This window comes from Lolium perenne, chromosome 2, assembly GCF_019359855.2.
Source record: "Lolium perenne isolate Kyuss_39 chromosome 2, Kyuss_2.0, whole genome shotgun sequence".
Classification (NCBI taxonomy): domain Eukaryota; kingdom Viridiplantae; phylum Streptophyta; class Magnoliopsida; order Poales; family Poaceae; genus Lolium; species Lolium perenne.
In genome coordinates this window covers 177,457,116-177,480,462 of record NC_067245.2, presented here as the reverse complement: position 1 = coordinate 177,480,462, position 23,347 = coordinate 177,457,116, and positions in this window count along the sequence as shown.

The window sequence follows — 23,347 nt, the reverse complement described above, 5'->3', positions numbered from 1 at the left end:
AAAGAGAGCATCAAAAGCAAATATGAAACAAATTTAAGCCTAACCCACTTCCTATGAAAAGGAATCTTGTAAATAAACATGTCATGTAAGCATAATGCAATGAGCATAGGAAAACTAGACAAGCGCAACTTCAAGATTTTCAGCAAAAAGAGAGGTGTTTTAGTAACATGAAAATCCCTACAACCATATTGTCCTCTCTCATAAAGATTTTCAGTAGCATCATGAACAAACTTAACAATATAACTATCACATGAAACATTCTTATCATGAGCTACATGCATAAAAGTATCATTACTCTCCACATAAGCATAATCAATTTTATTAGTAATAGTGGGAGTAAAACTATCACAACCATCATTGTAATCATCATAAATTGCAGACATGGTATAATCATAATAAACTTTATCCTCCATAGTAGGTGGCACCAAAATACCACAATCATTATAATCATCATAAATGGGAGGCAAAGTATCATCAAAGTAAATTTTCTCCTCCATGCTTGGGGGACTAAAAATATCATGCTCATCAAAACCAGCTTCCCCAAGCTTAGATTTTCCATAGCATTAGCAATAATAGCGTTCAAAGAGTTCATGCTAATAACATTGCTCCAACTATTTTGCAAACAAAGTTCCATGGGTTTTTTAATTCTCTCTTCAAACACATCATGTCCTAATTCAATATAAAGTTCATAAAGATCTCTAATTTTGTTGTTGTTTTCCATTAAGCCTAACTAGTGAAAATAAAAACAAGAAACAAAAAGATGCAACTGCAGGATCTAAAGGAAATAGCTTCGAGCACTCACACACCGGCAACAGTGCTAGGAAATAGCTTAGTAGTCGGAGGATGTGAATACCTTTTACCTTACCTCCCCGGCAACGGCGCCAGAAAATAGCTTGATGTCTACGCACGCTTCTATTCCTGTAGACAGTGTTGGGCCTCCAAGAGCAGAGGTTTGTAGAACAGCAGCAAGTTTCCCTTAAGTGAATCACCCAAGGTTTATCGAACTTAGGGAGGTAGAGGACAAAGATATCCCTCTCAAGCAACCCTGCAATTACGATACAAGAAGTCTCTTGTGTCCCCAACACACCTAATACACTTGTCAGATGTATAGGTGCACTAGTTCGGCAAAGAGATAGTGAAATACAAGTAATATGGATGATTGTAAGTAGTAATTGCAATCTGCAATAAAGATGGCAGCAAGCAAACATGTAACAGAACTTGTTGGAAACGGTGTTTCAATGCTTAGAAACAAGGCCTAGGGATCATACTTTCACTAGTGGACACTCTCAACATTGATCACATAACTGAATAAATAAATGCAACTTTCTGCACTCTCTTGTTGGATAACAAACACCATTCATTGTGTAGGGCTATAAAAGCACACCTCAAGCCGGAGTAAACAAGCTCCACAACATCCGGAGTTCATATTTAAGTAACCTCTAGAGTGCATAATAGACCGTTGCAATTTAGACCGAGTACTAACATAGCATACACACTATCAACAATAGCTATGAAAGGGGGAATAGATCACATCAATACTATCATAGTAATAGTTAACTTCATAATCTACAAGAGATTACAATCATAACCTACGCCAAGTACTACATGATGCACACACTGTCAACATTACATCATGGAGGAGGAATAGACTAATTTAATAACATCACTAGAGTAGCACATAGATTAATAGTGATACAATGCTCATGATCACATAAAGATCACACCATAGGAGAGAGAGATGAACCACATAGCTACCGGTAGAGCCCTCAGCCTCGGGGGAGAACTACTCCCTCCTCATCATGGGAGACAACAACGGCGATGAAGATGGCGGTGGTGTCGATGGAGATGACTCCGGGGGCAATTCCCCGTCCCGGAGGCGTGCCGGAACAGAGACTTCTATCCCCCGAAACGGAGTTTCGCGATGGCGGCGGCGCTCCTGGAGTCTTTCTGGGGTTTCGTCAATTGGTGTCGCGTTTTTAGGTCACGAGGGACTTTATAGGCGAAGAGGCGGAGTCGGAGAGGCCACGGGGCCCCCTCACCATAGGCTGGCGCGGCCAGGGGGCCACCGCGCCGCCTTATGGTGTGGGCCCCCTGCTGCCCGCCTCCGACTCTCCTTCGGTGATCTGGAACCTTCTGGGGAAAATAAGATATTTGGTCTTTGTTTCGTCCAATTCCGAGAATATTTCCCGAACAGCCTGTCTGGAACCAAAAACAACAGAAAAAAGGAACTGGCACTTCGGCATCTTGTTAATAGGTTAGTTCCGGAAAACGCATAAAAACATTATAAAGTGTGAGCAAAACATGTAGGTATTGTCATAAAAGTAGCATGGAACATCAGAAATTATAGATACGTTGTAGACGTATCAGCGCGTGTCTTGGTTGCTTTGTTGCCGGTGTGGCATGTTGTAGCCTCTTGTAGCCTTGTACTTGAGAGCCTCCGTGTTGTGGAGTTGCCTCAATCTTGATACTTGGGAGTTTGCCCAAGCTTGTACGGGTTCGGTGACCACCCTCGAGGGTCCCTTAGTGGATCGAGGCTTTCCTCCTTGGAGGAAAGGCTCGAGGAGAATACGGTGGCCCTAGTGGCTCATTAGAGTGCCTCGTGGCTCCACACCGCTCCAACGGAGACGTAGCACCCTTGGGTGTGAACTTCGGGATACATCGTCGTCTCCTTGTGCACCGGTTACTTCTCAACCCAAACTCCTTTACCTATGCGCTTTACATTGTGATATCTATCATGCTTGAAGCTATACCTATCTTGTTATCACCTTGTTGCTCATCATGCTAGCGTAGGTTGTTGGTGCTCTTAGGCAAACCCCTAGTTGATAGGCTTTGAGCTAAACTAGTAAACACTTAGTAGTTTTATTCCGCCTAGTTTAGCTCTCAAGTAGAAGTTTTTATACACCGCCTATTCACCCCCCTCTAGGCGACGTCCTAGTACATTCACCACTTTTATTGGTGTGGTAGGATGACACCATAGTAGTGTAGGATGAACTTGTGATCCACTTTTGGAATGATCATGCATGCCCCTATTAGTTTATCATTTGTTGTCAACACTTGTGTGGTTTTCTTGCTTTGTTATGAATTGGTTCATGGTTGTGATCGATTACCTGTTCTTCTTATGTCGTGCTAGTGGTATGTGGTGCTCCGCGGACGGGTTCGAGGAATCTATAGCTCATGAAGGGTCTGTAAGGACCAGGTCAGTGGCTACTCCAACAACAACTACCGAGGGTATGACACATTGGATGAGGCACAACAAGAGTACCTCACCTACCTGGAAGAGGAGTTCCTGGAAGATCAGGCCATAGATGTGGCAGCTCCATTAGCACAGTTACTGTCAGAGGAAGTACATGCTCTACAAAGAGCACCACCAGAGGTACGTCTGAGTCAGGTCAAAGATTACATCATCGCCTTCCTCATCGTGGTGATCGTGAGGATCTTGTTGTTTTGAATGGTGTCTGGTCATATGTGACATGCTATGGCATGGTAATCTCACCCTATTTAAATTGTGGTAAAGATATGGAACTATGATTTGAGCAACCAAACAATTGATTCATGTTTTCCTGTGTGCAAGTTGGGCTGGAAACGGGCAACCAAACAATGGGTCCTGGCTTCCCTCTCTGACGCACAAAAGGCCGCCCAGGCTACCAAACGACCCGCGTTTCCTTGTCTATGGCCTGTTCGCGGCGCGCAGGGTGGCCCATCTCGATGGCGTAGTGAGCCAGGAAATCCATGCAGGCTACCAAACACGCCCTATGTTAGTGTCGTATGCGCATAATTGATCTACCGAGGAACCAAGCAATCACAACATGATGATAACACCGAAATTTATTAACGCAGTTCGACAACTTCGCTACTCGGGCATGCCTACATGCGCTCCTCCCCATTGATAGCGCAACACCGATCGTCTTGGACACCGGCACAATCCTTCGGCTCCCTTGCACTCCTGCTGCTATCAAGTCGTGATGGGTTACAACATGTGGTGCCCCTCACGTTATCACATTATATGGGAAGGCCAGGCTACTAGAGTCCGACTCGAACAATACGCGTAACATATTCACACCTATTACAACTCAGAGTTCTAACGTAACCCAACACGTAGAAATATTCTACACAACTCAACAAACTCCACCTTGATGAATATTCTCCACCACCTCGAGTTTATCCAAGTGTCAACCCTCCATGTACTCCAGACTTGAGTTTTCTTCCAACGAGCTTCGCTGCTACTCCCAGACTCCATGTGACAGCACTGTGTAGTTCCTTCTTCACGTTAGACACCATCACACACCGACCAATGATGTGCACGAAAGTGCTTCCAACTTGAAGAAGTTTCATTGTAGCCCTTGTGTCACCTTGAATCAAAATTCACATTTGCCTCATTTTTTAGATAGTCTTCTACATGTCCCACATCTACAACACCCCGCCTCCTTCTACATCGGCAGCTGCACTTTCCCATGTGCATTGAACATCGCAGAATATACAGCCATGTACTTTTCACATTTCAGACTTTTCAAAACACTTTCTTAGATTCACCATGTCCGACTCTTGTCCATCACTTGACGTCAATCCCGATAGACATAGTCGCCAACAATAATTCAGCACCCCTGCACACATGTGAGACCACATGTCTAACTACCAGTGCGCCGTCCCGTCGATGTGTCCCATGCTTACCGCACGCCTCGTCGTTATCACCGTGCCGAGCATCCGCAATCTTGGCCAAGATCTCCTGGGACGCGTACCCACACCAGCTCAAGCCCACTGCAGATCCATCAGCCATACCCGATCGATGCCGAGTTCCACACAACTCTCGAACCTTGAGCTCCAGTCTGAACAATGTGCCTCTTGCTTCCCGTTGAAATAGGTTTGGACTCTCTGCATGCTTACGCCGTATCCCCTCCATCAGCCGAGTGGAATCTTGTAATATCCCAGAACATAGGATCAACAAAGGGTAAGATTTAGAAATGGGATGTGCATTTCATCGCAAAATGGGGGAAATTTTCATGCATTATTGCATAAAAACCTAAGAGGGATCGAGGTTTCTCTCTCGTTGCTATGAGGGTTAGAGAAATGTGAGTGTTATGAATTTCGACATGACCTCTTTTGAAATTTAGAGATTTGGGAGAATATTTGATTTGGCATTTCATATTTGATTTCAAACAAAAGAAGTAATAAGTAAACAATATATAAATGAATTATGAATTCATAATTCAAATCACATCACACATATACAAGTAATTCGAAAGTGAATAATTAAATTTACATAAGAGCTCATAAGTAAAACCTTGAGATTTATTGATCATAGACAAAAATTACATTGTCTTTAGAATATTCATTATACAAGAATGGATAGAATAATAAATAAAACAAAATAAGAATTACAAGTGTTGGATCATATACAAAAATCCTAAATTACTAGTCTTGGAATCTTTGTCGCTGGATTAAATTGAATTTGAAACCTGCAAAAGGAAAAGAAACTAGCCAGGGGGTTAATACAAGTGTCAATGACACTTGTCCTTGTCAAAAAACCTTGCCAGTAGCAAGATAGGCACCATCAGACCATGAATTGGAGCAATGATGGGCTCAAGTTCCACCACAAGCATACACACAGCTCACAAGCTGTGGTGCATGCTCAACACCAAGCCAACTATTGCATAGTCACCAAAAGGGCACATGTTGTGTGTCACAGCCAGAGAGAACCATCAGGCAGTCTAAATGGACAGGACCAGTAGAAATAATTCACTTAGTCGACCAGATAAACATCCACTAGCAACCAACAATGAACAGTAACTAGTTCATGAAAGATCGAGATGTCGCCTAGAGGGGGGGTGAATAGGCAATTAAAAACTCTTACGGATTTGTCTTGTAATAATGCAGAATTAAACTATAGTTTAGTTTACAAGCACAAACCCTAAATATACTAAGCCCAACTAAGTGTAACAATAGCAACTAGAGCTAAGCAAGATAGGCACAAGATATATGTAGCACAAGTGATAGCAAGATATATGTACTTCAAGAACGATGGCTATCACAAGGAAAGAGAGCTCGGGTATAGAAATAACCGAGGCACGCGGAGACGAGGATGTATTCCCGTGTTCCCTTCCTTTGCAAGAAGGTACGTCACGTTTGGAGGAGTGGAGGTCCCACGAAGGATTCCCCGCGCCACGAAGGCTCACCCTATTCTCCGAACCACACCCACGAAGGATAATGGCCCTTTCCTTATGGTTAGCTTTTCCTCCGCTCCGGAGATGGCAAGCTCCACAACCACTTCACAAGCTCCACGAAGGAGAAGCCCGGGCCTCTTCACAATCTTCTTGAAGAGATCACCGGAGCACCAACCGCCAAGCCAACTAGGAGGTCTCCCTCCAAGAGTAACAAGCTCACGGTCTCTCACTCGAACTAATCGTGGTGGAGAGCTCAACACTTTGCAATGATGCAAAGCAAGAACACTAGAGATGTTCAAATCTTTCACTCTCAAATCCCACCCAAGCAACAAATGCTAAGATGAGATTGGAGAGGAAGAACAATGGGGAAAGTCAACAAAAGACTCCAAGATCTAGATCCCAAGAGTTCCCCTCACTTAGAGGAGAAATGGATTGGTGGAAGTGTAGATCTAGATCTCCTCTCTTAGATCCCTCAAGAAATAGCAAGAGTTATGGGAGGAATCAAAGGGGAGAGCAAGTTCTTCAAAAAGGAACAATGGAGGAGAGAGAATGGGAAGAACTATTTTGCTCAAGGTGGAAGAAGGGTCTATTTATAGCTAGGAGCAAATAAAACCGTTGGGGGGGAGGACAAGAAAACTGCAGAAAAACGGGCCCAAAAAGTGCCCCAGCCGGCTACCAGGCCGGCCGACCAGAAATGGCGCTGACCAGCCCAGCTGGGCGCCCGGTCGGGCCGGCCCACTGGCCGGGCGGGGCGGCGGCAGCCGCTGGGCGGCATATAGGCAAGAGGCGCGCGGTCCGGTGGGGCATCCGGCTGGGCCGGGGTGGCAGCCGAGCGGCCCGGTAGGTAACCGGCGCCTGGGCCGGAGGAAGCCGCACGGCCCACTTGAGCCGGTCCGGTTGGAGCCCGGTTCCGGACCGGGTGGGCCGGTCGGCCGGCTGGCCCCCCCCCCTTTTCTTTTTCTTCTTTTACTTTTTCTTTAATAACAAATGCTCCCGAACTCCGATTCGAATGAATCCAATTTTGTTTCAGAGATAAGAACAAATGATATCCTATGGAAAGTGAAAACACAAGAATCTGTAGGAGGGGATTTTATCATGAATATAAAAGGTAGAACCTTATATCATGAATAACCGACAAAATCACCCAACCTCGAAAACGCAATAGAAGATGCATGCGAACTCCGTTTTTGATGAACTTGGGCTTGTTGTAAAGCTAGCAACAAGCTCAAGAACCTTACACATAGAAACACCAAGAAGCAATAAGAATATGCAAAGTATGCAAAGGATTGAGCTCTCTAAGACGATGTGATCAAGTTACCCAACCGAAAGCCCCTCTTAATAGTGCGGCTATCTATCCTATAATCCGGTCTCCCAACATCCACCTTAAGACCGGTAAAAGGAAAACCTAGCAAGGCCATACCTTTGCCTTGCGCATCCCGCTCGATCTTGATGATAGCTCTTCAAGCTTCACTCAAGCCGGAATGCCTCACTTGATTCAATGTTGCTTTGTGAAGACTCACAAATGCTCCCCCATACACTATGATGTGAAAGCTCCATTGATGCACATCTTCACATGTCCATTATCACCAAATGGACGGCAAGCTTCAAGCATGTGATTCACTCAAGATGCTCATCTTGAACTTGCCCAACTCAACCTTGTATATTCTCATACTCACATAAGATAGAGCATGGCTAATATTGAGTTCCACATAAGAACTCCATCTTCATTTCTTCTTCTTGATCATATCACATATATATCTTCATACCGATGATCTTGATGCCAATACACATGGTATACCTCTATCTTCATGGCATCCATACTTGAATCCAACACATGGAGTACAAGTAGTACCTATGGAATATTCCTTCATATAAACTCAATGAAAACATTAGTCCATAGGGGTTGTCATTAATTACCAAAACCACACATAGGGGCAATATACCCTTACAATCTCCCCCATTTTGGTAATTGATGACAACCACAATAAGAGGGTTTATATAATGAATATTAGAAACAAGTACGCAACTTATCCGAGAATAAGTTGTATACAAGAGGTTGTATTTGATATGGTCAAGTAACACAAAGCTACTAGGCCATATCAAAACCGGCTCTACTCACACAACTACAACAAATGCAAGGGATGTGAGTAGAACCAATATATATAGAGAAAACTCCCCCACAATGTATGCACATGTGATGAACATGAATTCATTGCATACATTGTCAAGATTAACCTTTGGGATAGCTTCCACTATATATATACAACCATGCAAGACATATAAATATGGAATGCATGAGAGGCAAAACACTTAAGCACAAACCAAACTTAAGTATAAAACCATTCTCTTAAACCCTCTAAACTTCTCCCCCATTGGCATCGAGTGCCAAAATGGGTGACAAATTTAGAAAGCCAATATAATGTGAGATCCTCCCCAAAGTGTGCACTTCTCATAATTTGAGTGGAATCAAATGCACATATCCAATGATGAATACTTGAAGGAAGTCAAACTATATTGAGGATCAAAGATTGCATAAGAATAACATGATGGAGAAAGTTTTCACAAATAAAGCAAGCAATCAAAGATCCAATTGGACAAACAAAGATATCATGATAAGAGAGATATAGTGCTCTAAATAAAATAAGAAAGCTCCCCAAGGTTCGTGCACAATTTATAATGTTTGCATTTGAATACAATATGCACAAACATGGAATCCTCACTCCCTATATATCATTTAGAACACAACTAAGATAAAGAGAATATGCTTATCAAGAACAACTTTAGTCCAACAATTACGAGATATGAGTGCATGAAGAAAATAAATAAACTAAGCATTCATAAATCTTCTTTACCAACCCACTAAAAACAAAGGGGTAAAAGATGGTCGGCAAAGAACAAGGATATCAAGGTGATGGATTAACGCTCTTATGTATATGAGTTTATAAAGTGGACAAATTGATCCATAAAGAAACATGCACACACAAGAGGTTAACGAAATAGATAAGACAAGATATCCAAGATGAAGTCATAAAATATACCAAAGGATGTTTGCCTTAAGAAGCATATATAGCCTATGGCTCCAATTTTCACTTATGGTATATGAATGAACTTCAACCAAGTTAAATATCAAAAACATCACAACTAACAATAAGGGAAGTAAAGCTAGTTGGAGTGTTTTGAGAAAGGCAACAAGTATCACAAATACGGATTTATTTCACAAATTCATCAATATTGCACACAAGAGCTCTTTGAGGAATTGATATGCAATAAATTGCTAGAGGGCATATTTGTGATAGGTGAATTATAAGATATGATATATATATAACCTATCATATGCATCTTCTCAAAATACTCAAATGTTCAATAAGAAGTTTTACTTTAAACGGGTTTTTCAAGAACCGCAATATTTTTGAAAAATAATTTCATGCCAAGATACAACCTACAAGAGGTTGGATGCTATATGAGAGTGCATGAATAAGATACTTGTTACCGAGATAGCAATGGCATGATGTAGTAGATAAGTTTTCATCGATCATCCTAGCTTGACTCCAATTATCATATGGTGACAACACCTTCCTTATAGATGAGACAAGCCTCCATTGCATCTCCAATGTACCTAAAACATCATTCAAGTACATCTTGGTCCCCAAACGCATTGGGTCCAATATGGTTAGACTAACCACAATATATATAGGACACACTCCATATAAATATGTGCATATTTTAGATGAAATTTGAATTTCATGCACATCTTAGCCATTTAGGATTTGATGGAGTATATCCTATATAATGGATCAAAGAAAGCAAGCATGCTACAAGTATAAACAAATTACATATAAGCATGCACCAAAAAATTTAAAGATCCAAGAAAGATATACTTTGGACAAAACACCAAAAGAATTGAATAAGACATAAAGGTGTCACAAAACAAATTTGTCGTCCAAATTATATCAAAGAAGCGAATCACAAAAGATTTGTTCAACAAAGTTCAACAAATGGACTAAGAAGAAACCATTTAGCATAGAGGATGAAATAAAGCAAACATGCTCAAAGATTTATCTCATTCACCAAATAACGCATAGAAGAAGGAATGAGATAGCAAAACTCCCAAAGGAGCAAGGTTCGAACAAATAAACCAAACCCACTACACTTTTCACAATGGCACAATGTACCGTAAGGAAAAGGTATGTATTCCAAAACAAACACTTGATATGAATCAAGGGGATTTATCAAAAGATTTTTCAAAGGGACAAGGAAGACATATGGGAGCTACAAAAATTTCTTGGAAATAAAATAAGGAAGTAAGAAACAATCCAAGGTGAAGATGATCCAAAAATTCAACCACATACAAGGTTATCAATTGTTAAAGACAATGAGTATATTGGAAATAATTTCCGGTGGAGTATTGACAATGATAGTAAGGATCAACTTCACAATAAAAGGCATAGGATAAGTATATAGAATTAAGCACTATGCACGGATGAAGATTCTTGATAACTTCAACTAGTCAAACAATCACGCACGGCAATGATTAGAATAACTTGAAGCAAACGGTGTCCCAAATTAGATATAGAGATATGTATTTGAGGAAAAACCGCACCAAGAATTTCTTATTCAAACAAGAACCCACAAGATGAGTAATAAAAGATTTTTATTAGGAGTGGAGCTTGTTTGAGCAAACATGCCACCTAGGAACAAGATAATTAAGAGCATCAACTCTAAGTGGCATAACCTCATATGTTCACATTTTCTAGGCTTGTGATATGTACAAAACATATTACTCCCCCATAATGTGATAAAACATTTCTTCTAAACAAGAGGCAACTAAAATTCAACTAGAGATGATTAATGGATATTTAGAATTTGAATTTCTCATGAGTATCACACACCACATAGTGACTAGATAATCTTGCAATATCAATACTAAGTGGTGGTACCCATGTACACACATTTTAAAGAAAGAGAGATGCACAAAGCATATCACTCCCCCAAAATGGGATGTTCCATTAATCACTTCAAAGAGAGCCAAATAAGATATCATCAAGATGCATTAGGCTCAAAGCAATACACAAGTATATGATGAGTCAAACAAGCATACTTGAATACACAAGATAGGCAAGTAAGACACAACATATACAAACACATATTTGATACAAAACCAAACATGCAAAGGGGGGAAAGTAACTTACAATAAATATGATGAGTTGAAGTATAAGTTACCGCAAAGAGGAACATTGGATATAAGATATAGATGATAATCCATACGACTTGGCTTGGTCAAAATATAATATATGAAGATCCCTTAATTCTTCATGAAGTAGCCAAGACTCCGATGACCTCCAAATGCACCTATTGATCAAGTTTGAGCTTGTTGGTCCCCAACCAAGTTGGGTCCTAAGAGGTTAGTCACAATAGGCTTGGCAACCCAAACGGTCCTTTTCTTGAAACCACTTTGAGTTCCAACAAACTTGGCAAAGACATTGCCATCCTTATCCTTCCCTAGAGAATAATCATCATCAACAATTATAGGGTTAGATAAGGTACCACCTAAGCAAGAAGAAGCAAAGTGCCCATTCTCACGACATAAGTAGCAAGTGTTCCCCTTTCTCTTCTTTATTGATTTCTTCTCTTGGGGAACAATATCTTGATTCTTCTTGGGAAGTGGCCTATCTTCAACTTGAGGTCGAGCATTAGCTTGACCTTGACCTTGTGGCCGTTTCCCTTGTTGTTTCTCACTCAAGTGCTTCTTCTTCTTCAATGGGCATGATCTAACATGATGCCCTTCAACCTTGCACTTGAAGCAAACCAACTTGGCCGGATCATCGACTTTATCTTGGCCCTTCTTCTTGGTGCTCTTGCTCTTGGACTTGTTCTTGTTATTGGAGTTGAATCCAAGTCCACTCTTGTCATTGGGGGATTGTTGCACACTTAGCATCTTGTCAAGTGCGGATTTCTCTTCATGACGCTTTTCTAAGTCTTTCTTCAAAGAAAGGACTTGGGCCTCGAGCTCTTTTATTTCCTCTACATGGTTAGTAGAAATACAAGTACTAGAGGAAGTAGAAGCTTCATTGTTGGAGCAAAAAGGCAAAGCAAGTAATCCAACACAAGGTGTATCACTAGTTTGACTAGATGGATTACTAGGACTAGCACATGGCAATATAGCATTTGTAGTAGAGATTGTGCTAATGTCCACATGAGGCTCACAAGATGTTACCTTAGTGGTACTAGCCTCATGAGCTAACTTTAGCCCACCATAGGAAATTAGAAGATCATTATGAGAGCTTGAGAGCTTTTTATGACTTTCTTCCAATTCCCTATAGTTGCTAGTTAGCAACTCAAGTTGAGCCCTTAGCTCAACATTCTCCTCTAAGGTAGATGCATCACAAGAATTAGAGTTAGTAGCACAAGCATCATCAATATATTTTTCATTTTCAAGCTCATAGGATTCAATTTTTTGTGTAAGCATAAAATTAGTATGCTTCTCATCTTTTAACTCATGCTTGAGGAGAATGAATCTCATTTCCCCATTTTCAACATGGGACTCCAACTCCACTATGGTTTCCCTATATTTATTCAAGGTATCCATAGAGTGTTGAGATTAGCACGAGCTTCTTTATTACCATGAAGAGAAGCATATACCGTTGCCATATTATGCACCAAGGTATTATATTCTTCATCATTATCATCATCATCACTCTCGTCATTAGAGGAAGTGTTAGGAGTCAAAGTAGGAGATACCTTTGATTCATTTGCCCTAAGGAACATGTGCATACCGGAGGATGAAGATGAAGAAATTCTTGAATCCTCATTTGAAAACATGTCTTGATCCATAGAGTGTTCGGTTTCCTCTACATTGTTAGTCAACAAACAACTAGAGGAAATAAGAGCATTTTGATTATGAGAGCAAGACAAGGTAAGCATATCATCATGAGATATATGTAAGCAATTTACACATGATATGCAAGGACTATCAACACAAGCATGTAGATTATTTTCAATGCTAGATGTGTTAAGTCCAAAGAGGAAGCATTGCAATGGGATAGAGATGAAGAATCATCACTCTTGAGCACAATATCAACATTGCAATTTTCCTCACCACTCACCATATCATTACCTCGTGTCTTGCTACACGTTGGTGAAATGGAAGAAGATGATAACTCATCACGACCGGAGGTGGAAGCAACTTGGAGCTCTTCATGATGTGAAGGGGAAGAGAGCTCCTCAGAGTCACCATCGACCAATTGAGAAGTGGATCCACCAAACATTTACTTAAGCTTGATCCACATCTCATGAGACGATTTTCGCTTTATATATATCAAGAACCTACGAAAATCGGGTCTCAAGGAGAATAAAATCTCATTAGATACTTGAGCTTCAAGATGTAAGTTTTTCTCATCCTCTAAAGATAGATTTTGAGAATCCATCGGAGGAGAAAAACCGACATCTAGAAATTGCTCTATATGTGGACACAAGGTCCGAAGATTACAAAGCAAGCAATTTCGCCACAAAAGATAATTTGTGCCATTAAAGACAATTGTGTCATTGTGCACTATACTAGCCGACATCTTTACTCTCAAGGCGGTGAAGCCTTAAACAAGGAGAGACCTTGCTCTGATACCAATTGAAAGATCGAGATGTCGCCTAGAGGAGGGGTGAATAGGCAATTAAAAACTCTTATGAATTTGTCTTGTAATAATGCGGAATTAAACTATCGTTTAGTTTACAAGCACAAACCCTAAATATGCTAAGCCCAACTAAGTGTAACAATAGCAACTAGAGCTAAGAAAGATAGGCACAAGATATATGTAGCACAAGTGATAGCAAGATATATGTACTTCAAGCACGATGGCTATCACAAGGAAAGAGAGCTCGGGTATAGAAATAACCGAGGCACGCGGAGACGAGGATGTATTCCCGTGTTCCCTTCCTTTGCAAGAAGGTACGTCACGTTTGGAGGAGTGGAGGTCCCACGAAGGATTCCCCGCGCCACGAAGGCTCACCCTATTCTCCGAACCACACCCATGAAGGATAATGGCCCTTTCCTTATGGTTAGCTTTTCCTCCGCTCCGGAGATGGCAAGCTCCACAACCACTTCACAAGCTCCACGAAGGAGAAGCCCGGGCCTCTTCACAATCTTCTTGAAGAGATCACCGGAGCACCAACCACCAAGCCAACTAGGAGGTCTCCCTCCAAGAGTAACAAGCTCACGGTCTCTCACTCGAACTAATCGTGGTGGAGAGCTCAACACTATGCAATGATGCAAAGCAAGAACACTAGAGGTGTTCAAATCCTTCACTCTCAAATCCCACCCAAGCAACAAATGCTAAGATGAGATTGGAGAGGAAGAACAATGGGGAAAGTCAACAAAAGACTCCAAGATCTAGATCCCAAGAGTTCCCCTCACTTAGAGGAGAAATGGATTGGTGGAAGTGTAGATCTAGATCTCCTTTCTTAGATCCCTCAAGAAATAGCAAGAGTTATGGGAGGAATCAAAGGGGAGAGCAAGTTCTTCAAAAAGGAACAATGGAGGAGAGAGAATGGGAAGAACTATTTTGCTCAAGGTGGAAGAAGGGTCTATTTATAGCTAGGAGCAAATAAAATCGTTGGGGGGAAAGGACAAGAAAACTGCAGAAAAACGGGCCCAAAAAGTGCCCCAGCCGGCTGCCAGGCCGGCCGACCGGAAATGGCGCTGACCAGCCCAGCTGGGCGCCCGGTCGGGCCGGCCCACTGGCCGGGCGGGGCGGCAGCAGCCGCTGGGCGGCATATAGGCAAGAGGCGCACGGTCCGGTGGGGCATCCGGCTGGGCCGGGGTGGCAGCCGAGCGGCCCGGTAGGTAACCGGCGCCTGGACCGGAGGAAGCCGCACGGCCCACTGGAGCCGGTCCGGTTGGCGCCCGGTTGCGGACCGGGTGAGCCGGTCGGCCGGCTGGCCCCTCCCCTTTTCTTTTTCTTCTTTTACTTTTTCTTTAATAACAAATGCTCCCGAACTCCGATTCGAATGAATCCAATTTTGTTTGAGAGATAAGAACAAATGCTATCCTATGGAAAGTGAAAACACAAGAATCTGTAGGAGGGGATTTTATCATGAATATAAAAGGTAGAACCTTATATCATGAATAACCGATAAAATCACCCAACCTCGAAAACGCAATAGAAGATGCATGCGAACTCCATTTTCGATGAACTTGGGCTTGTTGTAAAGCTAGCAACAAGCTCAAGAACCTTACACATAGAAACACCAAGAAGCAATAAGAATATGCAAAGTATGCAAAGGATTGAGCTCCCTAAGACGATGTGATCAAGTTACCCAACCGAAAGCCCCTCTTAATAGTGCGGCTATCTATCCTATAATCCGGTCTCCCAACATCCACCTTGAGACCGGTAAAAGGAAAACCTAGCAAGGCCATACCTTTGCCTTGCGCATCCCGCTCGATCTTGATGATAACTCTTCAAGCTTCACTCAAGCCGGAATGCCTCACTTGATTCAATGTTGCTTTGTGAAGACTCACAAATGCTCCCCCATACACTATGATGGGAAAGCTCCATTGATGCACATCTTCACATGTCCATTATCACCAAATGGATGGCAAGCTTCAAGCATGTGATTCACTCAAGATGCTCATCTTGAACTTGCCCAACTCAACCTTGTATATTCTCATACTCACATAAGATAGAGCATGGCTAATATTGAGTTCCACATAAGAACTCCATCTTCATTTCTTCTTCTTGATCATATCACATATATATCTTCATACCGATGATCTTGATGCCAATACACAAGGTATACCTTTATCTTCATGGCATCCATACTTGAATCCAACACATGGAGTACAAGTAGTACCTATGGAATATTCCTTCATATAAACTCAATGAAAACATTAGTCCATAGGGGTTGTCATTAATTACCAAAACCACACATAGGGGCAATATACCCTTACAGTTCATCAATGTTCTTGCTCAAGAACACCAAGACCAACCATAAAAATCATCCATTCATCCAAACCAACCAACCAAAACCAGCCAAAGTCATGGGAACTTAAGCAAGATCATCCAGGAGCTAGGAGGAGAAGGGCAAGTGATCAAAACATCAAGCAGAAGCTCAACAGTAAACAAACATAACCATCTAGGAGCTGGAACAAGGTATAAATGATACTGGAGTGGATCCAGTGGATCCAATCAATCTCATAGCATGACGCAAGGCATAAGCATGAGTAGATGCTCATGGGGGTTATCATCACTTGGTTTTGACCAATGATTACTGGCAGAAATAGAGCAGCTAGATCCAAATATCACCCATATACTATTCTTGTGAAAATAGACAAGCATAGAAGCACAAATAGCAACCAGTAGAGTGATACATAGGTACTAGAAGCTACAAAGACCACCTAGCAAATTCCTAGCCAAGAAACCATCAGATTATACATATATTTGTTCACAGGCAAACACAATGGCATTCATATTAATTATGATACCCTATTGTGCAAGCAAAGATGACTGTAGGCAACAAGAATTGATCCAATAGTGAGAGCAACCCAAGCAGTAGCAAGGCTACTATGGTCACATGAACCACAAGCCATCTAATAAACCAAATTTATAAGTCATCATTATCCAGAAATGGATTCAGACCTTATTTATCTCCCAATTGATAATGGAGATATCATTTTATACAAATCCATGCATATAATCAACACTGCATAAGAGTTCATCCACAAATAATTTACCAAGGCATGAATACACGAGAATTCATTCATTGACAAGCAATAACATCAGTGAGAGGCAACCAATAGCACGATCAATTGTATCCTAGCCATTGAATCTTGTACAATGTGCTATGGACAGAAACAACAACTCACTGATACATGTATAGCAACTAGAGCAAGCCCAAACGATGGCAGTAGCTAGGCCAAGCACACCAATTAGCCAAGAGTTAACCCTGTAACCTAGCCACTAGCATACGTTGATCAAATGGATCAATTAGATCATGTACAAGGCACAGAAAAGCACCACAAGCATGCATTGATTCAAATGGACCAAATGGGGAAAAGCACCACAAACATGCATTGGTTCAAATGGACCAAATGGATCATACACAGGGCACATGAGAGCATCACTGGCACCACGAGTGTGAGCAATGCTAGCCTCTTTGTAAGAGCAAAATTCACACCCCAAGTTTTGTGTGTTTGATGACAACACTTGAGTAATCTCACCGTGTGCCTTGAGTATCATTGTTAGATTTGCAAGAGCACGGTGACCTCGCCGGACGCGTCAAGATCGGAAGACTGAAGCGTAGTTGATAGGTTTTCTGGTTTTGTGTGTGTTTAGCGAGGTAACAAGGTTGGAGAGAAAAAGGGAAGAAAACCAGATTTAGCCAGGCCGGTACTACCGGTACCTGTAGCGGTAGTACCGCTACCCCTATAGGTACCGCCCTCGGTACCGCTCTGAGTCTGCGCTGAATTCGACCCCCAGAAACACGCTGCGGTACCCCTGCAGTACCTGGGGCGGTAGTACCGCTCACGAGCGGTAGTACCGCTCAAGGTACCGCTTAGGTACCATAACCGAGTTACGGTCGTACCGCCCTGGTACCGCTCTGGTACCGCTTTGGATCCAGTATGGTTTGGACCCTATTGCGGTACCTCAAGCGGTACCTCGTGCGGTAGTACCGCTCTGCGTCCTTTGACCAGATCTGGGAGGATTTCGAACTCAGAGCGGTAGTACCGCTTACCCAAAGCGGTAGTACCGCTTAGGCTAAATCTGGACATAACGGTTGGATTTGGAGGAGCCTATTTAAGGGCCCCTTCTTCCCCAACACGATTTTATCTCTTCCCCCTCTCTCTCCTCCATTGTTGCTGAGCTTAATCCTTGAGGATCTCCTTCCCCATCCAACCAATCTTGCCCAAACTTTGAGGATAGGTGGATGAGACCCCGATCTATAGTTCTACCAAGAGAGATTTCACCAATACTAGCTATTCCTTAGTGGATCTTGGTGGTAGGGTTCCTTTAGTGGATCTTGGAGAAGAGTTCCTTTGGTGGAGCATTGGAGAGTTCCTTTGGTGGAGCATTGGAAGAGTTCCTATGGTGGAGCATTGGTGATGGGTTCCTATGGTGGAGCATTGGAGATGTGCAGCTATGGAGTCTAGCTTGGTGATGTACTAGATCCATAGGGTGTTGGGAGCATCCTTGTGTGTGGAGCTTGCCCCAACCTTGTGAAGGAATCACCACCTCGACAGGTGCCTTAGTGGAAGAGGGAGAGCACCTCCGTGGAGCTCTCTCGAGGAAGAGGGTGAGGCCTTCCTTCGTGGTGTGGCCGCCTAGTCTCTTGTGTGAGACTAGCACCTCCTCAACGCAGACGTACTTCCTTTAGTGGAAGGAACTGCGGGAAACAAACCTCGACTCGCCTCGCGCGCCCCGGTTGTCTCGCTCCTTAATCTCGTTATCTTGTTGATTCCTTTACTTGTTGCACTCGTCCGATATTCATTGTAGGATCACCCCTATTGCTAAAATTTCACACCTTTACCTTCCGTTGCATAAAAATTGAAAAAGACTAAAACTTGTCGTAGCGCCATTCACCCCCCCCCCCTCTTGTTCGCTACGATCCATTCAAGTGGTATCAGAGCAAGGTTTTCTTGCTCGGGCTTTACCGCCTAAGAAATGGCCGAACAAGAGTCGGATAAGAATGGGTCACCTTCCCTTGTGCCACCCGCTCCATCATCGCCCATCGATTCCACGACGGCTACGTTGGATGACCTCAAGAAATTGGAGTCATCCATTGTTGCCCAAATGAAGGCAATGATGATGGAGTTGGTTGTACAAAAACCAAACCCTCCACCAAAGGCAAGTGCCGAGGATCCACCACAAAAACTAACACCCTTCCTCTTGTTGATTTTGTCACGGAAGCGACAAAAGATTCACAAAAGGAAGGGCTTGGGGATACCGGCACTTCAACAAAAGGGAAGGATGATGACACACCGGTTGCGGAACGTCAAGGGGGTTATCATGCGGTGCCACCACCAAATGATTACACCATCAACGTTCCGATACCGATGCCGCATATCTTGTCGCATGGTTCACCACCGTTACTCGAGTCAAACAACTTTGAGAATTGGCAATTCTTAATGCGTTCTCATGTACGCAGCGCTTCTACCGAGCTTTGGCGTATCATTGAGGAGGGCTATTCACCACGAGATCCAAAGAGCTTGACAAGAAGAGATGTGGTGGATGACCAACTCAACGCCACCGCCATCAACATGATTCATATGGCCATTACCCCCAAGGACCGCGCTCATATCCGCTCGCTCAAGACCGCCAAGGAAGCATGGGACAAACTTGAGAAGCTCTTCCTCGGCAATGCAAGCATCCAAAGCTCTCATTTTGATGAAGTGAACAACATGGCCGACAATTTCGTCATGATTGAAGGAGAGACCCCCGAAGAAATGTATCGGCGCCTCATCGCTCTTGCCGTACAAATGCAAGATCTTGGAGCAACGTTCATGGATGACCATTGGATCAAGCGCAAGTTCTACAACGCTCTCCTCCCTTATGAGGAAGTGAAGTTGACGGCCATCCGCCAAAATGCCTCCTTCCGTGCTATGACATCCGATGAAGTCCTTAGCGAAGTCATCGCTTTGGACATCTCCAAGAAGAATGCGGAGGATCTTGTTGCTCGCGCCCACAACTCCCGCAAGCCCAACCTTGCATTGAAGATGAAGGTGCATGAAGCTAGTGAAAGTGATGAGGATCCCGTTGAGTGGGGATCGGATGATCTCAAGCTCAACTACCATGAGCACATGGCTCTCGCCGCCAAGAAGTTTTGGGATGGAAACATGTCCCGAAACACAAGACCAAGAAGATCTCGTGATTCTCCAAGAAGACTCTCCAAGAGCCCAAGAGAAGGGACAAAGGGAAGAACATGCTACAATTGCGGTGACAAGAATCATTTTGTCGCGGATTGTATGTTTGAGAGAAGAGAAGATCATGGTGGAAGGCTTATCCCAAAGGATAGGTACAAGCCACTCTCCAAAGGATTCTCCAAGTTCTCCCCAAGATCCGATGACGACAAGGTCTCCTCCAACAAGTAGCCTAAAGCCTTCATCATTCGAGAAGAGTACTCCTCCGATGAAGATGGAGAGCATGAGGACAAGCGCTCCAACAAGGAAGGAGAGGGAGTGGCCACCATCGCCATTTCCACTCCCTCTATCTCCCTTTTCGACTCTCCTAATGAGAACCTCGTCACCAACAATGCACGTTGCCTTATGGCAAAGGTATCCATGGAGGTAAAATCCCCTTCCAAACCATCATCTTCGACTAATGCCTTATATATTGATGATGCCACTAGTCTCACCGTTAAACGTGAGATTATGGGTTTGGATTCCTTGGATTCTTTTCTCACTAACATGAAGGGGGACACCAAGATTCATGTTGGGGCTCTCTTAGCCCAACTTGGTGCGGCACAAGATCTTATTGAGAAGAGGGAGAAGTTGGAAAGGGAAGCGGCCTTTGAGCTTGCCAATCTCAAGGAGGAGCTTGATGATGAACGGAATCTTCGCATGTCTCTTGAAGCTAGTGTCATCATTCTTGAAGACAAGAATGAAGCTATTGTTTCACGACTCACCAAGGATCGAGACCATTCTCTTGAGTTGGTTGGTGACCTCAAGAAGAAGATGCTCTCGCTCGAGGAAGCCAACAAAGCGAAAGATGATGAAGACCCCAATTCTTGCCATGATGAGCTTGTGGATCAAGTTACTTCCTTGAGGAGGCACAATGCTCTCCTCTTGGAAGTCAATGCTCTTCAAGAAGAAGCCTTGGATGAGTACTACCGCTTGTTCAAAGAGAAGACCTCATGTTGCAACCATGAAGAAGAAATTGCCGCTCTTGAGATCACCAAGGCCAAGCTATTGAGTTTGAGTAGCAAGCAAGAAGAGTCGTTGGTGGAGTGTCTCCGCATGAGCAAGGAGAAGGATACGTGTTGTGATCATGAGGAGGAAATAGCCGCCTTGAAGAGAAGGGAAGCCAAGCTCATGGAGGTCAACTCCATGCAAGAAGAAACCTTGAAGGAGTACTTTCCTTTGAGCAAGTATCGTGCATGTTGCACTCATGAAAGTGACATTGCCATGATAGAGAATGACAAGCGCATGCTCATGAAGATGAACGCTCTCCAAGAAGAAGCTTTGATGGAACACTTCCGGGTAAACAAGGCAAAGGAGGTCCAAGTGTTTGATATTTGCCATCCACACCCGGAGCATGAAGATGAAGTCAATCGCTTGATGGCCAGGGTTGATAGACTCCAAGTTCAAGCCAAGTACTTGGAAGGAATCATTGAAGCTAAAGATGGAGCCAAAGAGGGCTCGCGCAATGAAGGAGGAGTGGCTACCAAGCCAAAGAGAAAGAGGAAGAGGAGGACCAAGAAGAAGAAGGACAAGGAGAACATGGAGACCAACCTTGAAGGGAGCAACGCTAGCTCAAGAAGAGATGGAGTACCCAACTCCGCCTCGACGGGTTTTGCTGGCTCTAACAACCCTTCTCATGTTCTTTTTGTTGATTACTATGGACATATTCGTGCTCGCTTTATTGGTCCTCAAAAGGACAATGTTGATTGGACTATTTGGGTTCCCAAACCCCTTGTTACTAACATGCTAGGACCCATTGAAAAATGGGTACCTAAATCCAAGACTTGATTCCTTGTAGGACTATGCTTCCGGTGGCGCTAAATGGGTGGTTGATAGTGGAGCCACAAGTCATATGACCGGAAGCAAGGATATTGTTGTCGACCTCGGGCCTTCTCTCTCCACCGTTTCATATGGCGACAACACGTGCTCTAAGGTATTGGGTCTTGGCAAGGTGGTGGTAACACCCGACATCTCACTTGTGAATGTCCTTCTTGTCGAGACCCTTGGTTACAACTTACTCTCCGTTCATCAAATTGCTCGTATGGGACTATGCACTTTCTTTGATGAACATATGGTGGTCCTCTTGTGGAGCAAGACACTCAATGTAGCTTTTGTTGGATATGTAGAGAACGGGTTGTATGTTGTCGATTTCTCCGGAAAGACAACGTCATCCGCTCTTTGCTTATTCGCCAAAGGTGACAAGGGTTGGTTATGGCATCGCCGACTAGCCCATGTCAACATGAGGACTTTGCAAAGTCTCCACAAGGGTGGCCACATTCTCGGACTAAAAGAAGATGTCTCCTTTTGCAAGGATCGTGTTTGTAGGGCTTGCGTACAAGGAAAAATGCATGGAGCTCCTCACAAGGCCAAGACTATCATCTCTACCACAAGATGCTTGGAGCTCCTACATGTTGATCTCTTTGGTCCACCATCTCATGAAAGTCTTGGAGGAAAGAAGTATTGCCTCGTCATCGTTGATGACTATTCACGCTTTTGTTGGGTATTCTTCTTCAAGTACAAGAGTGAGACTCAACGGACCATGATGGAGTTTGCCAACCAAGTTCAACGCAAGTACGACAACAAGATTCTCACAATAAGGAGCGACAATGGAACGGATTTCAAGAACTACACATTGGATGACTTCCTCGGCGAAGAAGGAATCGAACACCAATACTCCACGCCATATACTCCCCAACAAAATGGGGTCGCCGAAAGGAAGAATCGAACCTTGATCGAAGCCGCTCGAACCATGATGATGGAATACAAGTCCAACTACAATTTTTGGGCGGAAGCTATCTCTACCGCATGCCATGCTACTAATCGCCTCTACTTTCGCAAAGGTCTTGAGAAGACACCATATGAGATCCTCACCGGCAACAAGCCTAATGTGTCATACTTCAAGGTCTTCGGATGCAAATGCTACATACTTGTCAAGGACACGCGCCTATCCAAGTTTGATTCAAGAGCTCTGATGACCCACAAGTATAGGGGGTGTATCGTAGTATCTTCGATAAGTAAGAATGTCGATCCCAACGAGGAGCAGAAGGTGTTGACAAGCAGTTTCGATGAAGGATTCACTGTAAATGCTCACAGACAAGTATTCAGGGGGTTTTGATGTAGCAGATGAATAAAGTATGAGTAAGTAAAGTGCGAGAGTAACAATTGCAGCGAGTGGCCCAATCCTTTTTAGCACAAAGGACAAGCCGGTTTGTTTACTTATAATGACCAAATGGTCTCGAGGACACACGGGATTTCAGTCTAGTGCTTTCGCTACATACGGCTAATTAATCTTCATTGTTTTGATAAG